Source organism: Dermochelys coriacea, chromosome 4 (assembly GCF_009764565.3).
Source record: "Dermochelys coriacea isolate rDerCor1 chromosome 4, rDerCor1.pri.v4, whole genome shotgun sequence".
NCBI lineage: Eukaryota > Metazoa > Chordata > Testudines > Dermochelyidae > Dermochelys > Dermochelys coriacea.
The window spans coordinates 117,793,674-117,815,784 of record NC_050071.1 but is presented as its reverse complement, the minus strand read 5'-3'; the positions used below and the strand labels follow the sequence as shown (position 1 = coordinate 117,815,784).

The 22,111-nt window shown below is 40.4% G+C and overlaps 1 protein-coding gene across 5 annotated transcripts in view; it reads left to right on the top strand.

Annotated features, from left to right (window-relative positions):
* Positions 1 to 15,980: 15,980 nt before the first annotated feature.
* The window catches only part of ZNF518B (zinc finger protein 518B), a 102,223-nt gene continuing 96,092 nt past the window's right edge, over positions 15,981 to 22,111 (top strand). For 3 of the 5 annotated variants that reach the window (XM_038398636.2, XM_043512416.1, XM_043512415.1), the window contains exon 1: positions 15,981 to 16,089. The gene's annotated coding sequence lies outside the window, so the exon portion shown is untranslated. The remainder of the gene's footprint in view (positions 16,090 to 22,111) is intronic. The other 2 variants (XR_006280539.1, XR_006280540.1) reach the window with 2 other exon arrangements.

The following is a 22,111-nucleotide window of genomic DNA, read 5'->3' as shown; positions in this document are numbered from 1 at the left end:
GAAAATATCTAACACTCCTAGAATAAGTTTCATGGGACTGCCTTGGCTGGAATTGCATTTGCACAAATGCACAAGATACAGATGTGTCCCATAGGCTCACATGACAAGAGAGAGGAATATGACAGAGTTTTATATGGAAACCAATGCCTTATACTTTGACTATTGGGGGACATGGATCAGTATTCATGTCATGCCCCCTGTCAGTACCCAGCCTGGGCCGGGGAAGCTAATGATCCAATCAGTGGATCACATTCAATGATGAATCCTGGTCAAATGCCACCTGAGGCACATTGCACATACACTAAGAAGACGACTAACTATTCATAATATATCTTAACCCTATATTCATCCTTTCCCATGTATGGTTTACAGGCGCTAAGGGAGCACTACAGAAGTAATATATTGGAAGTTTAGTACAGCAATGGATACTGTGTGTCTCAAAAAGAAAAGGAGTACTTGTGGCACCTTAGAGACTAACAAATTTATTAGAGCATAAGCTTTCGTGAGCTACAGCTCAAGTTTCATCGGATGCATTTGGTGGAAAAAACAGAGGGGAGATTTATATACACACACAGAGAACATGAAACAATGGGTTTATCATACACACTGTAAGGAGAGTGATCACTTAAGTTAAGCCATCACCAGCAGCGGGGGGGGGGGGGGGGGAAGGAGGAAAACCTTTCATGGTGACAAGCAAGGTAGGCTATTTCCAGCAGTTAACAAGAATATCTGAGGAACAGTGGGGGGTGGGATGGGGGGGAGAAATAACAGGGGGAAATAGTTTTACTTTGTGTAATGACTCATCCATTCCCAGTCTCTATTCAAGCCTAAGTTAATTGTATCCAGTTTGCAAATTAATTCCAATTCAGCAGTCTCTCTTTGGAGTCTGTTTTTGAAGCTTTTTTGCTGAAGGATAGCCACTCTTAGGTCTGTAATCGAATGACCAGAGAGACTGAAGTGTTCTCCCACTGGTTTTTGAATGTTATAATTCTTGAGGTCTGATTTGTGTCCATTCGTTCTTTTACGTAGAGACTGTCCAGTTTGGCCAATGTACATGGCAGAGGGGCATTGCTGGCACATGAAGGCATATATCACATTGGTAGATGCGCAGGTGAACGAGCCTCTGATAGTGTGGCTGATGTGATTAGGCCCTATGGTGGTATCCCCTGAATAGATATGTGGACAGAGTTGGCAACGGGCTTTGTTGCAAGGATAGGTTCCTGGGTTAGTGGTTCTGTTGTGTGGTGTGTGGTTGCTGGTGAGTATTTGCTTCAGATTGGGGGGCTGTCTGTAAGCAAGGACTGGCCTGTCTCCCAAGATCTGTGAAAGTGTGTCTCAAAAACTCACTTGAAATATTGAGTCATTTGGCTTGTATAAACACACTGTCAGGGGAACAAGAAATTATTGAATGACCACAAAGCAGTGGGCAAAGTATCAAGTAGGGGGAAGGCTAAGGTTAAATTTCATTCTAGTTAAAGGTGACCTGCAAAGTAAGAAAAAATATTTTGTGCACTTTTTTGCCATCGCTATAATTAATAAAGGTATGAAAGACTTCTTGAAAGATTCTTTTAACCTTAAAAATTCAAGTAATCATGGAGCCTTCTCCATATAAGAACCTGAATCAAACAGTCTTCTTTTTTGATAAAGATAATTAATAAGTTGTTAAAGGCAACATGCAAATATAAGAAAACAAAACAGATTTGTGACCCTTTTTTCTTTAATATGAATACAGAAGGCTTGAAAGGAAGGTTTTGTATTATTTTCTCAAAACAATAGAAATTCACATAAGGGAAGTCTATGTATTATGACATCCCAAATACCAAGGAAGATAAAAGTGATCAAGGGGAAAATTATTTTTATACAGTTTGTTAAAGCTCTGAAGTGTTAGTCTTTTTCTTATGTAATTAATATATTTGATAAACAGTTGGGAGAAAACATTTGTTAAAGATTCCACACCAATACTCCATTGCTGTGGAACTCTGCCTCTTGAAGGCATTGAATGCACACAGCGAATAGATGGAATGAGCAAAAGCTCCGTCAGGCTTTGCCTCATTCCTTACACACCTTTACATTCAATGTGGAATGCAGAAGGGAACCAAAGCCATGCATCATTCCATATATACCTTCACAAATCATATCCAGCAGATTTCTTTGTCATTTCTTGCCGTCATAAAGGCCTGGATCTTGTCAACATTTATTGCAATGAATGATCCTATTGGAGTTCCTCAGATGAATAAAGTTACTGATATATAATAAAGTTACTGACATGTGCAGGATCAATCCCTTTGATTAATAGTAGAGTAGTAATAGTAGCAGCACTTCATGTTTATTTAGGTGCCCTTTCAGTAACAGGGTGATGGGGGTAAGTTATGTACAACCAATATCACACTCTCCTTTCCTGACCTCAGCTTAGCTCTTTGTTGAAGCACAGGCCAATAATTCTGTTTTTTCAGAAAGCATTACACAGAGTTCCACCCCAGGCTATTGTATTCAAAACCCTAAATACAGGTACTGGTAATGGCTTCAAAGAGAGAACATCACATAACTGCTTAGTTTACAAACATCTATTACGAAAAATAAAAATTGTAAACTTTATTTAAACTTTATTTAAATACTTTTGAATAACTCTAAACAAAAGCTATTAAATAGTTTCTTATGTAGACCTCTTACCACTTCACTGCTGTTACATACATTTCAATGTAACATTTATACTTCTGTAATTTAGCACACACATTCTATCCCTTTAACTTTCAGATTATTTCTCAGTCTCTAGAGGTTGGCCTTAAAATGTAGAGTGTGCCACTTACATTTCTTTAGATCTTGAGAAGAACTGGAGCATCACTTCTTTCTCTTCCAAACGCTTCAGTCTTGTCAGAAAAAAAATGTCTAGGCTTCCTTCCAGGTCGCAGCATCCCAGTTCTTGGGTTAATAGCTGATTGGTCTATGGTGAGATAGGATAGCTGTAGCCCATATCCACAGTGGTAAATGTACTGAGCATATAAAAATATCTATTCCCTAGATCTCTGTGGGGCACCATTCTTCCCCAGTGATTCCAGATGAATCAACTAATCTACAAACTCTCACCTCACTGAGCTCTGCTTTTAGTCTGTACTCAAATTTAAAGCATCTAGCTAACAGCTAAACATAAATTCTGTAAACTCTGAACCAGAGGGGTGACAAATACTTTCTTCTCAGCTTCCCCTCTAGATCCATAAAATAGACCACAGTGGACCATATAGACCAAAGTCTACTCTAAGGGGTTCCCTAATAAGTAAAGGCTGATTTAACACCCACCTGTATCCAATATAGTACTGGTATTGGGACAAACCTTGACAGCAGACACATCTCTTCAACCTGCATCCATCAACCACTGAGTCCAATAAGGCTATGTCTACACTAGAGACCTTATAATGGCACAGCTGTACCAGTGCAGCGGTAGTTCTATCAGCAGGAGAAGCACTCCCACTGACATAACCCAGTGCACACTATCACTTATGCTGGCAAAACTTGTATCACTCAGGGGTGTATTTTTTCACACCGCTGAGTAACATAAATTTTGCCGACGTAAGGGATAGTGTAGACATGGCCTAAAAATTTAACTTTTATGTTTATAAACTCCCTCTTGCTCTGATTGGAACACACAAGACGGCTTGTTTTAACAAAAGTTTATAGAACAATTAGTAAGAATGCCTAGTAAGTGCTATGACACCCTGGCACCCCAATATTCACTGTCATGTAATTAGGATATGTTTTGTACAAAGTATGCCTTGTGAGGTATCAATCTAAAAATCTTGATCTACCAGACATTAATATATTGGATAGTATGTGCTATCATTGTATGCGAAGTTATGAAATTTGGCTATATATGTGTTATTGAAACATGTTGTGAGGTTGAAAACATCCACAACCAGCCGTTCAGGTACAACAGTAAAAAGGCCAAACAATGTTAATGGCTTATTGAGGAAATGTACACAAGCACAAGGATTACCCCAGGAACTGTGTACAACAGAAACCTCTCAGAGATAGCACTACACAATAGGAACTGTTTGACCCAGGTCACAGTAAAAGAGCTTCCCAGCAAGTGGGAAGAAGATATTAAAAGAGGACAATGACATTATGATGGGACCTTAGTCTCCCTACAACACACCTGGAAACACCTGAGGGGCAAGGATTGAACTATGGGAAGTGATGGTCCCAGGCTAGAGGAATTTTTAGCCTGTGTATAAAAACCTGGGAAAGCCAAGGCAACTTGTGCCAGCCTGTTTATCTGCCAGCCTGTTTATCACTCAGGGTGAGAATTTCCTAATTTATATCCTACCTATCTAGTGTGTTAAGTTCAGTTTGTGGTTTTGTTTATTTGCTAGGTAGTCTGCTTTGATCTGTTTGCTATCACTTATAATCCCTTAAAATCTATCTTTTGTAGTTTTGTTTTGTCTAAACCAGTGTGTGTGGAAATCCTACCTTGGGGCAGAAAGCTGTGTATATCGCTCTCTCCACATTGAGGGAGGGGACGAATTTTATGAGCTTATGCTGTACAGTTCCATATACACCACAGGACAACATAATTTTGGGTTTACACTCCGGAGTGGGGTGCGTGCTTTAGCAACTGGGAGGTGCCTTAGCTGAGCCTTCCCATGCAGAACTGATCTGCAGCTGGGTATATCCCTATCTGTGTGTATGCTGGTGAAAGAGCAAGATTGGCAACTTATCAAAGCATCACAGTGTGAAAGGGAACCCAGGCTAGTGGGTCAGGCAGGCTCAGTGGTACCCCAGTTCCATGTGGCACAGCAATGGCAGGGGACTCATCACAAGTGCCACACCCTACTTTTGGATGTTTGCGCCCTTCTAGCTGGGTTGCACTCTTCTACTCTTTGCTAGTGTGCATAAATGCAAAAGCGTCAAATAAAAATGTATATATCTTTCCTACTCCTACTCTCCCTGTCTTTGGACTTAAAAATCACAGTATAAAGCATGTGAATTATATTAGCTGTTCTAGACAGAGACCATGGGTGAAATCCTGGCTCCACTGAAGTAAATGGCAAAACTCCCATTTCCTCCAGTGGTGAGGGTGGGGCAGGATGACTGCTTATTTTTCTGGTAGTGTTCCAAGCACAACTAAGATGCTATCTATAAAATAAATGAATAAGATAATGAGAGGGAAAGGGGAAGGGTTTAAAAGAAAAGATAAGCAGTCAAGTTTTTGCCATACTTGGTTTTAGGAACAACAGGACATCCACTGGAAGATATCTAAAAAACAGGAAGATAAATCTGCCATCATTCAACCTAAAACAAGTCAACTCAAATTTCATTTTTTAAACACCATACAGATGTTAGGGATACAGATACTAAATTGTTGTATAAAATACACAATAATAATCTATTTGTTTCATCATCAGGAGCTTCACATATTTGTTAAATTAAAAAAGGGGAAATATCTGTCATAACTGAACAGTCTTCAACACTGATAGCAAAACGGCCATATCAAGCTGTTCTTTTACTCCTATCAGAGGAAATAATTTGCACAGAATGATTTAAGCCTCTCTCTCTATCTTCTAATAGAAGTGCCTCAGTCTCAGATCTATATATTGAGGAGCTTTTTCTGTTTTTCCTTCTTATTGTTTAGTATTCATATTACAATAGTACACAGAGACCTCAGTCAGGAATCAGCTCCCACTCTATTAGATAGAACAAAAACTGCCTCTACTCTAGAGAACTCACAGTTTAGGATTATGACAAGATGAAGCAAGTATATAAACAGGCAGGGCCAATCAGAGTAGGGGCCAGGAAGGCATTTGGCCTGGGCCTCAAGCTCAAAGGGGGCCTCAAATTTAGACACTTGTTAATTTTTTGGCATTTGATAAGTTTTGCAACTTGTTTTTATGCGCATCCTTATTGGACCAAAATGTGACAAACTCTCTCAGCTTACAGCTGCAAATTTAAGCAAATAAGAGATGTGATCTTCTTAATAATAATTAAGATTAAATAATATTAATAATGATAATCTTTTTGTTAACTTACATAGATTTGTCATATTAAAGAGTTAAAATGTTCATAAATATTAATACAAATATATCGGTTCTGATGACACAAGATTAGACCATGATGAACGTGTCCTCTCAGATCAGCTGATTATATAAACAAACCACTACTAGTAGCTGGTGCTGGATTAAGTGCGTGTTGAAAGGTAGAGAATTGTTAGATTTTAGTGTCTGTATAGTTTTACGTCTAGTTGACTAAGGAATCATTTATGTGTGAGAATTCCTCATTATTATCTTAATATGGTAGCTAAAAGAGGTGACTCATTGGTTGGTTGAGTCCTACCTTGGTAGCTTTGCCATCATCATAGGCTTTTGTAGTCTATAGGCCCAGATTCAAGGTGAAAATTTGTGAGGACAATGTTGTACAGTGAGTTTCATGAGGACACACATTTGATATTTTTGGACATTATCCCTCTGTCTGTATCTGTGTTTACTATATATATATATATATATATATATATATATGTCATCCCTTTGTCTTCAGTTCAGCCTGTTCTATTATATCTTGTGTACTTGAGTTTTGATTCAGAGATAAGGATAATAACCTGACTGTTTCATTTTGTGTTCTTAATTAGTATTCCTTCATTTTAAGTCTTGTCAGCATTTGTGTACCATTCAGCATTTGTGTACATGTTTACAGTGGAACATTTCAAGTGTAGATAAGCTACTTATTTACAGCAGAATATTTCAAGTGTGGATAGACTACATATTGACCAAATAGATCATATGAAGAGGAGATTTGAAAGTGGTGCAAACAACAGATGGAGAAAACAACTGAGTGAAGCAGTAGCTAAGAGCTCAAAGCCAATAACTTCACTTCTCAAACCACTGGAAAACACACCTTACCCAACAAACAATGCTACAGATCATGAAAACTCCACAACTACAACAGATTTCAATGCCAATACCTGAACATGAGGACAGTAGTCAAGAAGGAGATGTGCCAACAGTAACAGATGCAGCAGAAGATCCTTTGTACGATCAAGAAACTCAACAGCAACAGGAAGATGTAGATCTTATGCAGCAAGAACAATTCATGTGTACTACAGGTTCGACTGTGACTGACATTGGAGCTATTGACAAGAGCAATGCTGCCCAAATGCAATCTTTTCTTCAAATTAGTTGTTTTGAAATTCCAAGTCATATTCCACGAGATGCTGATAATCATGCTTTCCCTACTCATCTGCTGACAAAAACTCTTCCAAATGGTGAGACCTGCACAAGAGACTGGTTATGATGGAGTATGGAAAAACAATCTCGGTACTGTGCACCCTCCTTCATTTTGAACAAAAGTACTGCAAATGCATCAGTTCTCTCTGATCAATCAGGATGGAGCATCAACAGAGGTTGGAGGAAGTTGAAAGACCGATACCATCACATGAGAGTTCAATGTCACACAAAGAAAACTATGTTGCATGGAAATCAGCCAGTAGGGCAGCATCAGCTGAAAGTTCAGTTGAGAATTTACTCTTGACTGAACTCTCTACAGAAACCAATAGCTGGAAGAAACTTCTTGAGCGCATCCTGAATGCCGTCCTTTTTCTTTCTGAGCGGGGATTGGCTTTCTTTGGTTCCAGTCAACGTATTGGTGATCATGCAAATGGAAACTTTCTAGGCACAGTTGAGTACCTCAGCAAATATGACCCACTTTTATCAGAGCATGTTAAACGTGTTTGAGAATCGCAAGAGAGCAAAAGCACATGCAAGTCCACTATCTCTCCACACACATACAAAACAAGTACATTGACTTATGTGGGTCATTCGTACAAACAACAATTCTTGATGAGATTTGAAATGCCAAATATTTTTCAATCATTGTTGATGCCACTCCAGATTGTTCTCACAAGGAACAGACTGCTATGATTATTTGATATGTTAAGAGTATAGACAGCTCAAAATTTTCAACTGAAGAAAATTTTTGTTTGATAATTTCATGAGAAAAATTGGAAAAGAAATTGCTGCTCAAGTACTGCAAGCAATTCTAGGAGGTTTTAAGTTAGATTTACAAGTCTGCATTGGTCAAGCCTATGCCAATGGATCTAATATGGCTGGGAAATACAAAAGGTGTACAAGCAGTTTTGCTTGAGCATAATTCAAACTGTATTTTCTCCAGCTGTGGAAATCACACACTAACCCTTGTAGGTGTTGACTGTGCTGAATCATGCAAGGAGCAATTACTTACTTTGGAACTGTTCAGCAAATGTACAATCTCTTCAGTAGCTGTCCACAAAGGTGGGAAATTCTAAAGCAGTATCTTCCTGTTTCACTGGATGGGATATCCAAAACTAGATGGTCTGCATGGATTGATGGTGTTCAACCAGTTGCAGAGCATTTTAATTCAGTGAGAAAGGCTTTAAATGAGCTTGAATCTCTCAGTCTCACTGCACAGGCTCGAACTGAACTTCAGTCTATTCAGAAGCACATGTCCAAATTTGAATGCATTCTGATGTCATCTTTGTAGATGAAGCTACTTACAATGATCCACCAAACTAATCTGGTAATTGAAGCATGCAATGCTACACTTGATGTTGAGAGGGATAACACTGAAATTCTTATCAATGACATTTAACAGATTCATGAACAAGGGGATGCGATCCTGACTGAGTCCAAATTAGTAGCACAGAATATTGGCATTTCATCTGAGTTCTCCACCAATCACAACTTACCTGTTGAATCCAATGCCGAGCAACAATATAGGGGCAATGTCTTCCTTGTCATCATTGACTGTATTCATTCAGGTCTTACACGTCGATTTGAGTTACTGCAACTAATTTGTACCATTTTTAGGTTTCTTTGGCAGTTCAACAGACTGAGTAATGAAAATCTACTTTCTGCAGCTGAACAATTTCAGCAAAGTATAACAAAGAAACCTCAAAAGATCTCAGTGATGAGATCATCTTCCTCAAATGAATATATTCCACAAACTTTAAATTGGATTGCAAGCCAGAGGAATTGCTTCAAGAAATACTCAAACTTGGACTCGCTGGGATGTTTCCTAGTATCACAATTGCATTGCATATTTTTGTCAGTTTGCCTGCATCAGTGGCTTCAGGTGAATGAACCTTTGCTCGCCATGCTTAATATCAACTGTTACATGGCACAAAAGCTAGATTTTCCCTCAATAATTAGTGCATTTGCACAGAAAAATGCTAGACAAGCATTTGTTAAACAAAAAAGTATTCAAATTATGTCTCACTCTTTTTTTGGTGCCTTATTTTGTTTTCATGTGTCGTCATTTTTTATTTTTATTATGGCTAGGGGCTTCAAAAACTGGAAGTGGCCCGGGCCTCTCTGGACCTCTGAGACGGCCTGTAAACAGGCAAATGGAGTGGGTAACAGTAAAGAAAGTTATATTTGCATTAATTAGTAATCTCGATGGTCAAAGTACTCACAAATGACCACTAGCCTAAGCAAAGTGGTTTTACTTCTGAAAACAGTATGCTTAGGCTGCACTGAATTGGGAATACTCCCATATTACTGCCTGTTTGTTACATATTACACAAAATGAAATCAAACTCATTAATGGTGTGGAGTGACCAAAGTTTATAATCAAAATGAACTGATTATCTAAATATCAGACTAAGGGGTCACTCAGTGACCTACTGGCAATGTTAAAGTGGTTTTTGTATATTTGTTTGTTTAACTCTTATCCAAAATGTTTATAGAACTGCTTATAATTTATGATTATATTATATATAAGGTGTCTAATTTTCTGTAAAATATACATAGAATCAAATAAACTGATGGATGACAAAAATTTCTAACAATGCAGATTAAATGGTTGATAAATTATGTTTGCAGTTAAATACTCATAAAAACTAACAAAACCAGGTTATAATCCCATAATGTAGGCATTTAGTGTCCTCAGAGTAGGACACCAGGTTAAAAAGAAACAACATCAGAAGAGACTGAAAGCTCCTCTGGATCTCATCAGTTTTGTTTTTAAATAAACTGGTCAGATCCTGGATAGAGAAAGGAGGAGTATTTAAGCAGAGAGACAGTGGTAGTGAAGACTTGTCAAGGATTAGAGACACAAGAGAAGGGAAATAAGATTGCTCAACCATGACCACAGCACAGCTGAAGAAAGAGGACAAACTTAAATTGGAGGAAGGTAGCAACGTCACCAGACTTCTTCCAGAGGAGCTCAGGAAAGGGTGAGAGAGGAGAGCAGGAGTGGAGACAACAAAGGTGAGGAAAATGCCATCTCTAAAATTTGAAAGGAACAAAATGGCAAAGTGTGGAAAGGGCAGGGCTGACGGTAGAATCAAAAAGAGTGAAGGGGAACCAGGAAAGGAACAAAGAGGTTGATAGCATCAGACTGATAGATGGAAGTCATGGAAGGAGTATAGGCAATGATGAAGGAGACAGGTAGAGAGAATGATATATCATGGAAATTACTGCAGATAATATTTTTCTCTCTGATGGTCCAAAGAGGTCCAGAGCTGGAGATCAAAGAAGGAAATTAGAAACAGGAACTGGGAGGCAGCTGAATGTGATTCCTTCATCTGAAGGTTGAAGTCACACAGAAGAATTAGAGAAACAGGGATAACTAGGCACCACAGTCTTACAGGAAGGTGGAAAAGAGCTGGATTGGATGCAGCTGGAAGGTAGCAAGAAAGACACAAAATGACCTCCAAATTAGAATTGGTTGAATAACTGTATAGCCATTGGAGCAGAGAAAAAAGTGAGCTGGATTCTATAGCCTGGAAGTTGGGGGATGCATTCAGAATTAAGACCGGAAGGGATCATCAGGTCACCTAATGTGACCTCCTGTCCAAGTCCCTGCTGCAATGACTATTTAATTATTTATACATGTTGGTGGTACACCTTCCACAGGAAAGACTGAAACAGCCCCACACCAGAATATCCAAAAGCTCAGTGACTCTTCTGTAATGTAGGAAACAAGTTCAAACCCTTTCTCCACAGTAGATAAAAGGGGGAGACTGAACCTCTGTCTCCTACATCACAGCTGAGTGCCCTAACCATTGGGCACTAAAAGATATAAGAAGGGCTCATCTTCCAGCCATTTTGTGACCCCATCCCAAAACATCAAAATGTTTCAGCAATGCCAAAATGGACTGTTTTGTTTTGACATTATTGAAACATTTCAGTTAAATCAAAACTATTTGGCAAACTTAGCATGAACTTGTGAATAGTTTTGGATTGACTGAAACTGCATTTTTCAATGAAGAAATTTTGCAAAAAACCCACCCAGCTCTACTCCAAACTATCCATTACAGTGGCCATTTTGATTCCAACATTCCTGAGTTTAGTTTGATTTTATTTAGATACTAAGTGGACTGTACTGCCTTTGATATAGACAGTTGTCTCATTAATTCCACTGTGAGTTAGATATGCATATCCAGGCACGAATAGACCCCGGGGTAAAGATACACATTTAATCACTGTTTTAATATCAGATAAATGACTCCCTTTCTGTTGTATGAAACTTGATTTTTTCATTTTGCATCATATCAGATTTATCTAGATTAATTTAATATTTTAATCATTCATATGACTAAGAGGGCTTTAATTATGTGAACTACTGCTAGTTTGTGTGCCAGACTCTCAGATTTTGATTAAAAAAACATGTCTAACCCTTCTGGTTGTGATGAAAACCTTGAAACTGTTAACCAAGTGTAATCAATGCAGTGATATTTGCAGAGAAATTGAAACAATACCTCTGTGAGTTGTGAATTGCCCCCCCCCCCGATCTGCCTCTGTGGATACATCTACACTGGAAAAAACAAAAACAAACCATAGGAGCAAATGCAAGAGCCCAGGTTAACTGATTCAGGCTTGGGGGGGGGCTAATGCTATGGAGCTAAAAATAGCAGTGTAGACATTCCCGCTCCAGCTGAAACCCGGGCTCTGAGATACCCCTCTGCCATGTCTCAAAGCCCAGGCTCCAACCCAAACCCAAGCATCTACACCGTTAGCCCAATAGCACAAGCCCTGCAATCCTGAGCCAGTCTGTGAGGCTCACACTGAAAACAAACAAAAACAACAACAAAACCAAACAAAAAACACAGCAACATCTGTACCCTAGGACATCATCAATGGCAATTCTTGTGATGATTCTTTATCAACATTTTTAACTATTTCACATCAAAATGATACCAGAGAAACTCCATATTAAAGTCCCCAGACTCCATTTTGTACCCCTGGCTTCCATTTTGAATCAGAAGGAGTCATTCATTAGATGGAAGCTGCAGGTCACTAACCATAAAAGTGACAGGAAAACCAAATTGGTGGGGGAAAAGGTGGTAAACAAGAAGTCAGCAGGTGAAATAACGATCACAAGTCTAAAAATAGAACTGACTGTTAGAAGCAGCAGGGAAACAAGTAGGATGACGTCACGCATCTAAAGTTCTGATCGAAGGGTATGAAAGTCAGCTGGTAGTTGAGAGACACACGATAGAGATGGCGTGGAGAGAAAGAGACGTCTGAAAGAGGAGACCCAGAGAGAGAAGCAGGGATGTGAGAAGCTGAGAAGAATTAGAAGACTGAGAGGAAAAGCCAGAGAGAGAGAGAGAGTGCACAGTCAGTGCAGCGTAGTCAACGAAGTAAGTCTGTCGGACAAAGTTACAGTTATAGCTACAGTACAGAATAGTGGTAGTGTACGTGTGTGTGCATGTGTTAATAAAGATATATGTTGTGTTGTGAAAGGAATTTATACATGTAAGACCGAAAGAACATTTAAGAAGTGCTGTCAGTCACCTGTGAAGAACTGGCCATCCGAAGGAGGGCGCTTAGCCACTTAGCATCGTTTCAAATTATAAGACAGTATGGTATGGGGTGCTCTTTAACTCTTGTAAGGGATTAGTGTTTTAGATTGTTGTTGTGCTAAGGATTTGTGTTAAAGGGGACCTTGTTTTGCATCAACTGCCTGCGTCAATCATTAATCGGAGGGCTGTATATGTGTCCTCTGGGGATAACAGGTCTGAGCTGTTCTGAGGAGTTTCTGAAACAGGGAACCCCTGGCAAGCCCAAGATATTCCTTAACCACCCTGGAGACCCATACCTTAGGAGAACAGATTGGTGAACAGATGGGCTGTTTGGAGGGAAGCCTTGGTAAGTCTGGAAGGGGGCAATAGGTAAGATATTCTAAGGGGTATCTAAATTCTATTTTTGGGGTAACAAAAGGATGTAAGAAAGGTCAGGGCGGGCAGCCCCCCATTTTAGTACAATGAGTAGTAGCAGGTGCAAGAGTAGCACCATTCTCTTCTCTCCTCCCTCTCTCGCTTGAAGAGCCAAAAAGCGCAGCAAAAATCTGAGCCAAATCTAAGGGATCCCAGCAGAGTCAATATATATTTGGATCCTGCTGAGGGTTAGCTAAGCCCTTGGTTCCCAAGGAAGACACTGGGAACTGAAGGACACTTTGCCCCTCACAAAATACGTCTCCGTATGAGTCCCAGTCATAGGACCCATTCAACCAAAATAGATATTTGCTAAATTGAATATAACCTGGATCAGGTGTATGTGAGCTAATGGTGCAGGTAAGTCAATATGGTCAGGTACGCTGTACCATTAAGACATTTATTGCCAGTACACCGTACTGGAAAGACCCATTTTCAAGAATGAATTGTAGAGCCCTGCGTGGATACAAATTTATACCCGTGGATGCAGATATCTGGGGATAGAAATGGGTACCCACGGAACCGAAGGGCTCTCCCAGGAAAGGCAGTGGTAACAGGAGCAGAACGTGGGGCCGCCACTCCCAGGAGCCAGTGCCCTGCGCCAGCAACTCCTCTGGCACGGTTGTACTGCCCCCAGCTCTTTCATGCAGCTATATCTCCTGTCTGGGGTCTGCACAGCCCCACCAGAGGCCAGGGCTGGGGGCGTGGAGCTGCCAGTCCAGGGCACTTGCTGCTGTGGTTCCTGGGAGAGCCCTGCGGTTCCGCGAATACACATTTCTACCCATGAATATCCTCCACATCTGCCAGGTATAAATTTGTAAAATTCAAAAAAGAACTGGATAAATTCATGGAGGATAGGTCCATTGATGGTTACTAGCCAGGATGGGCAAGGATGGTATTCCTAGTCTATGTTTGCTCAAAGCTGGGAATTGGCAACAGGAGATGGATCGCTTGATGTTCATTCCCTTTGGGACATTGGCCACTGTTGGAAGACAGGATAATGGGCTAGATGGACTTTTGTTCTGACCCAGTATGGCTATTCTTATATTCTTATATATCTGCGCAGGGCTCTAGTCACAGAACATTTTTTGTGAGGGAGAGCGGGGTCGGTACTACACTGATAAGAGTTAAAATCCCCTTGCACCACTGATGTGATCTTATGTAGTGACAGACTCTATTATAAGGTGAAAATTCTCGAAAAGGACCATGTAGCCCAAGTAAAAATTGGCTTAGTCTTGAAATAGAGTAGTGGGATACTCAATTTCATACCTTACCAGAGATGTAATGTTTTGCAGGAGAAAATGTGTTGCAGTTTTGTAAAACCCACATTTTTCTGCCAATTTTCAGTGTCCCTTTAAATGAAATTTAGATTTGGTTGGAAAATGCCTAAGAATAACATGTAAGAAGAGCTGTTTTGACCGTTTCCACTACAAATAAAAAGTAAGAGCATACATCATCCTGTTATTGAACTCTAATTAAAGGGCAAATCCTGCTCATCACCCTACTGCGTAGTCACATTGAAATACATGTTGATAAGTGTAATGCATGAGTCAATGGCAGTGATGAGATATTTAAAAGAGCAATTGCAATAACATACTACCGTAATAGGATCACCCTGGAATAAAATAACCTTTCCTTATGCTATTACTAACAGCTTTTTCTGATGTGACCATCTTTGATTTTGGCAGAAACCTTATTTCTGGGAATGCTCATCATCTGAGCCAAAATTGTGGTTAACATTTTAACACATGAAAATGTAAGACTACATACAAACATATGAGAATAAAGTTTATGCAGATATTTTGCCCTGCACATTCATATTTCCATGTATTCTGTTCCTTTTGCAAGTATTTTTGTGATATTTATAGAGATACTATAATGCATTTCAAAATTCGCTTTCACTTAACTGCTGATTCAGTTGTACATTTTTGCATGTATTCATGTTGCACACCATTGTGCTTTAATACTGCAGAACATCTCGACATAGCGTGTCACGCTTACTACATCTTCCCCTCATAAGATGAATTATTTTAAAATGTTGTTTGTTTTAGACTGAAAGAACAGTAATGTACCTGATTATGTAAAATGATAGTGAAGTGCCCTGTGCTTTGCAAATGTATATTTATAAACAAATATATCTCTCAAAGAATCACAGGAAAAAGAGAGACTAAAACGGGGGCAATGCAAAACTAACCGTCCGTTTGTGAGTTTGTAAAAGAAATTAACATCTCGCTGATTTTACATGTGGTATATTTTCGGAATTCACACTATTTCCTGACTAACTTTACCTGAACCCACTATTCTGCCACAGTGTTCCTTCGTTTAAAGAATTATTTTATTCCCCAGGGAAGCTACTGTGAATCGCCTTTTGCAACAGATTACTTTCATCCCTATTATGCCGCTCCGTGTATGAAGTAGGCGCCGCAACCTCGAAAGCCACCATGTTACAGGCCCATGCGAAGGAAACACTGTACACTCTTCCGAACACACTGTTACCAAGCCCCAGCGCCGGGGTTGGGCCTCGCCTGGCGCGCCCGAGCAGAGCTCTGCGATGCCCAGCGGGCCCGTAGGGCAGGAGGCTCAGAAGCTCCACCAGACCCCGGCCCCGGGCAGCCCCACGTGGCACGGGTCGCCCGCGCGCCCGCCCGCCCGTCTCTCGGCGCGTTCCAACAAGGCCCTCTGCCGCCGCTGCCCGCCCCGCTCGTGGCGGCTCTGTAGAGCTCTACTCTCCCGCGGGCGGGGCGGGGCGGCGGCGCTGGCCAATCGGGCGGCGCGGCGGCTGGGGGGGGGGAGGGAGGGGTGTTGAGGTCAGTTCCGCTGCACGCTAGCGGGCTGCTGCACTCGGCGCAGGGCGTGGAGCCGCGTCGGCGCGCTGCGAGCGCGCGTGGGGGGCGCAGGCTCACCCACGGAGGGTAAGTACCTGGCAGCGGGGCGCTGTTGCTCCCCCGCGAGGCGTAGGCGGCGGGGGGGGGGGGGCTCGCTGCTGGCAGCTCCGCGACAGGGAGGCGGGGGGCGTATGAGTTGCTGGCTGAGCTGTGGGTGTTCGGGGGTCCTCAGCTCCCCCCCCTTTGTGAACCGAGGTGGGGGCTGTCCTAGCCCCCCCTACTCTCCCTCCCGGGGGGAGGCAGCCGCTCGAGTAGGCCCCAAGGGGACACCCGCCCCATCCCGCCATAGGGGGAGGCTGGGTCCTCCCTTCTCGTCGTGGGAGGAGTCCCCAGCAGCGGGACCTGGCGCTGCAGCCCCGTGTCCTGCTGTTCCAGCTCCCCCCTCGTCACGGGTGGTGGCATGGGGTCCCCCTAGCTGCGGTCCAGGCCCGGGCCGCACTCGTCTCTGCGGGAGGGGTAGGACTTGCTGCTGCCGCGCCCCGTGCTGGCTGTACTGCCCTCGCTGGGCCGGTCGGAGCATTGCGGGGATTAGCCGGAAAAACTTCCCCCCTCCTACCCCCCTTTTATTTTGTAGTTACAGGCGGCGAGAAATGTCTCCTTTCCCCAAGGAAGGGATCGGGGGCCCTGCTTTGAGCCTTGCAAAGTGCAGGGAAGGAGCAGGCTGTCTGCTCCAGTTGGTTCCCAGTAACATTTCCTTGGGCTCAACTTCTGGCTATTCAACAATGTGTGGTCATGGGGTTAGGCTTTTTCAGAGCCCTTCCATCGACGCTTACTCTGTTGCCCCAAGATTACTACTGAATCTTTTGTCTTGGTGCTGAATAGGAACTTTGGTTAGTGGCTCTGCTACTGAGGAAAGTTTAGTACATGGTATTAATATACAAATTAACAATAAAATACTATGGGGAAGAGCAGGAATAGATAATTAAATGAAATCTGTTCTATCTGTAATTTGTTTCAAAAGAAACTCCCCTAAGACAGTAGTAGAATTAATATATTTCCTCAAAGGATTTAAATACAAATAGTGATTTATAATTAATATGCTGTAGGGACTAATCCTGCATTATCTCAGATTTGGCTAAATGTCTTGTAGTATATTTTCCAATAGCAAATTTCCATGCTGTTGTTAAGAAGACTATGAGTGGGACTACTCATGGTAGTAAAATGTTTCCAGGATCTGGGTCTAAGAGATGCATACTTTTTAAATCGGATACCCTTCACCATACCCTTGGTTCTCTGTTTTCTTCAATGCCATGCTTCTTTACTGTATTTTTATTAGCCCTGTAAGTATAGAATAGTATAATACTAAACCCTGATTAACCAAGCTTAGAATATTTTTTATGGGCATAAATGTGTGCAACAGAAAACTCTGATATTTAATTTTAAAGGCTGGCAATTATACATCTAATCATAAACAAGTGTGGGTATCTCAAGTACTTTTTACAAAGGTAACTATAGGTGCAATGAATATTTAGCATCTCAAGGTATGTGTGTCAGGTTACTGCAATAGGACTACTCTGTAGTGTTCTGCTTGAGGTCGATAGCAGCATTTTTTTTATATAAGTAAATTGAGGACCATGGTCCTTCACTGAATGATGAGCTAGACCTCTGTAGTTCTCAGTACAGGATTGGGGCCCTAGAATACTGTGCAGTGCATTTACAATACATTCTTGTTTTCATGGGACAAAATACATTTAAGTTGTGCTTTAAAAATATGCAGTTTGTTTTTAACTTAATATTTTGTATAATTCATGTTATAGGAGGTCCCAATAAATTGTTCTGCATATAATTCAAATGGAGATTATTTTTTTACATGTCGTCAGGATGTGAAATAATATAAAATAATTGTATATGTTATAATAAAGGCAAGCTTTAAAAACTGGTGTATCGTTTTTGCTTTTTAAAAAATCTGGCGTATTGATATTTCTATTTATTTTTAAAGAGAGAAGAACTTTGAACTCCACATACATTAAGTATTGTGCTACATGGCTAGAAGTTCATTTGGAAACAAAATATCTTCTATTATTTCTGCCAGAGAAAGTTCCATTGGTATAATTTGGTGGCTCACTTGTTTTTTAATACAATATTTTCTACATCTTTAGAATATAGCACTGAATTGAAAACAGAAACTGAAAACTGATAGAACTGAAAACAGTATTCCAGGAGATATATATTATAACATTTTCAGTATTCTCTTCTCTTCCATATTTTTAAATATTTTCTTTGCTGTGTATATATATACATGAGCAGAGGTCCAAAATGATACCTTTGGATTTTATAGTCATCCGTACTTTTCTGTGCTCTTTTGGGTTATGCTGCACTTCAAAGAAACTGTTTCCTTTAGTTAACCTTCTGCATTGTATCTCTATGAATACTTTGAAGAGTATAAAGGTAGGCTACAAAGTGTCCAGTTTTTCTACATACTTTGTCATGCTGGTGTGTAGTAAATGGGCAGTATGTTGCCTTTTGAGACTGTGTGGATTTGCACAGTTCACAGTCACCATGTTCTGGAATATTCTCACATCTTAGCGAAACATCTAGATTTCTGTTGTTCTCATTCATTCTATCCCACACAATGACAAAATGGAACCCTTCACACCAAAACGTTCCAGATTGGACTTTCAGCACTCAAGAATAACCAGTGGTGAGACTTGGCAAAGAAAATAGGGCATGTCATTAAGACGACAGATTGCTGTTTAATCTTTTTTTCTCCCAGAACTCTATCTGAATGATTCTGTTTATATTCATTCTCTTGATTCTAATACAAATCTAATTTGAACATGGGATTTGCCACATGCTTAAATATAGGATTTCTTCTAAATATAAGGCCTGTTCAGTTCAGAAAACTCAATAGGGACAATAGATTATCGAAAATATCCCAGTTTAATTTCTACTGTATCAAACTTTCAGCCTTACAACTGAGCTATCCAGTTTAATGTCTATTAAATCAAAACTATCTTAAAATAGTTTTGTTGCAAAAAAACTTCAAAATCTCTCTTGTGTTCTGCTAAGGCCTGCCTCTTTGATATACTTTTGTTCATTTTTTCATATTTTGTGAAATTTGCCTTGCTTGGTTTTTTTTTAATAGCATAGGAAAACACTTGAGCTTATAATGCTCTTTTTTGTGATCAAGTAATTGGCAGCTGACGCCAGAAGGTTTTGTTTCCCTATTTGGTTGAGTGCAATTATATTGTCTATGGATGGTTGCACATAGTTTTTTTTTAAAAAAAAAAATGCTTAGGATTGTCAATGAGAACATTTATGTTCATTTCATCCTTGCTTTTGAGATACAGTTTCATTAAGATTTCAGTGCTGCAGACAGCATCAAAACAATTGTGTGGATGCAACAGTTAAGTTTTGAAGAAAATGTATTTTAAATTTAACACCACTATAAACATCAAGTAAAGTGCTGTATCATCTTCTTGACCTGAAACACAGCAGTAGGCTTGCCATATTTATGCCCAAAAGAAATAAAGACTTGGATGGAAAGTGGCTTTCTCATCTTCAACCTCGATGAGACAGGGGTGATACTAGTATGAAAAGAGATGAACCTGGGTGGGACAAATAGGAATTTTCATCTAGTTCTCTAATGAGGGCATATACGCTCCAATTGTCAAAGCATTGGAGTCATAAAACCCACTTGTAGACATCCAGATGGCTCAACAGCAGCCAATGTTTGACTGCGCAGGAGTCTGCTATTGCTTCCAGATGTGGATTTAGCTACAGTTATTACCACATGAGACAGGATTACTACAATTTGGCTTCATCCATAAGGCTATCAGCAAACTACAGTTTTATTCAGCACATACCACCTAATCTGCTAAATGGAGTGAACCAATAAAAGTACATAACACAGTACTATCAATTATATTGGCTGCCATTTGATTTTCATAAAAATTGAGGTACTTCCTCAGAGCCCTGGACGGACTTAAAACCAAGATATCTCTGAGAATCAATCCCTTTCCATGGCAGTATTTCCTAAGAACACTAATTGATGGAACACAAATTCAAGATCAAATGAACTCACAGTGCATTCACAAGGAAGGTCTCTGGAACTCATTCCTACCAAAGTTCAGGCTGACATGAAGACTTACATCATAGTGTGAAAGTGCCCTCTTTCACATGGGCATTGCCTTCATATGATATTACTAAGTAATCCCAACATCATGCTCGTGGGGCAATAGTCCAAACCTTAACTACCTATATATAAGCAAGAGGAGGGGAGAGCGTGACTCCTGATGGATATGTTGCTATTCAACATCATCTAGAAATGTCTCCGTGCCTAGATACGCATGATGCAATGGCATCTACATACATAGAAATGCTTGTACAGGGAAGATGTGAATGGATTTTACATATTGCTGCTTGGGTAGATGCGACACAAAGAAGGAGAATCTATATCATTAATCTTTATTTAGCTTTGTGCATGCTTTGAGGACAAAACTTTTTTTATTTTTTAACATATCAACTTTCTCGCAATCTAGGCAACAGCTGAGGATCAGATTCTATTTACGTGAAGTTTAAAAACGACAGGAAAAAACTCCATTGCTCGTTGTTGTTGTTGTTCAAAGAATTTTGGAACTATCGGGTTGTGAAATACATTTTGTATAGGCTAATGTTGCATGGTTTGCCATTGTCCTCCATCTTTTGTCTCACTGTGTGTGTGTGTGTGTGTGTGTGTGTGTGTGTGTGTGTGTGTGGTTTTTTTTCCCTTTTCCTACCTGTTGCATCTTGTGTATACAAATTAGATTGTAATCTTTTCAGGGCAGGGATCATATACCTATGTATAGAGCCTGGCATGGATACAAATTTATACCCACAGATGCGGACAGCCATGGATATAAATCAGTATCCGCAGAACCACAGGGCTCTCCTGGGAACTGCAGTGGTGAAAGGAGTGGAACGCGGGGCTGCTGCTCCCAGGAGCCAGTGCTCTGTGCTGGTAGCTCCTCGGGCCTGGCTGTCCTCAGCCCCACCCATTGAGGTGGGCACCAGGCTCACCGGCAGCTGTTCCTGGTCGCGCTCTTGTGTTCAAGCGGCACGCACACCCCCAAACAGAAGACGCAGAAAGCTGCATGGAAGGGATGGGAGCAAGGCTGGGGAGGTACAGCTGTGCCAGAGAAGCTGCCAGAGCAGGGCACTGGCTCCCGGGAGTGACAGCCCCACATTCTGCTCCTTTTGCCACTGTGGTTCCTGGGAGAGCTCGACAGTTTCACAGATACTGATTTATATCCGTGGATATACATTTGTATCTATGAAGGGCTCTACTTATGTAGTAACTAGCACAATGGGGATTTGGTTCTGACTTGGATCTTTGTGCAGCACTGCGATACAAATAATAAAAAAAAGTACATCAAATAAACTGGTTTGTCCTTATCAGTGGTAGGATTGGCCAAGTGTAAGCTACATGCTTTTTTATGATTATCCAAATTTATTTTGATCAGAAACATTGACACCGACTAAGAGAACCTTGCTTTAGTGAGGTTGCATATTTGAAGCTTTCCAAATAGCTTAAAAATTCCCTTGGTGTAGACAAACTCATGGTAATTAGGAATGTGATCTTGATTGATAACAAATACAAAGACTGTTGAGGTAGATTTGAATGAGTAAGGGCAGAAAATTTTAGACCTACCTCTTCTCAATCCTCAACATTAAACAAGACATGGAAATGTATTCTAGTGTCCATTTGATAATTTGGCTTTTGCTCTCAAATGACAGAGAGGTTTCTCTCTGCTTCAGTAACCTTATGTCAAATTTCATTTTTTTTTAAGAATTAAAAAATACACATAGGAGAAAATACCATTGAACACTGTATTGTGTGAATTTTATATAATACAGATTATAGCTGCAAGATGTAAGCACCTGTGAAAGAATATATTGAGTACACTTTAATGGTTGTATGTACAATATGCCTTAATAAAGCAGAGAAACAGATTTGCAAACTGTATTTCAACAGTCAGCTATTTTTATTATACTGCAAATATTTACTTACCAAGTAACAATTTTTCAAAGTGTCTTTTCACTAACTGACCCAGTCTTTCGCTTTTATTTT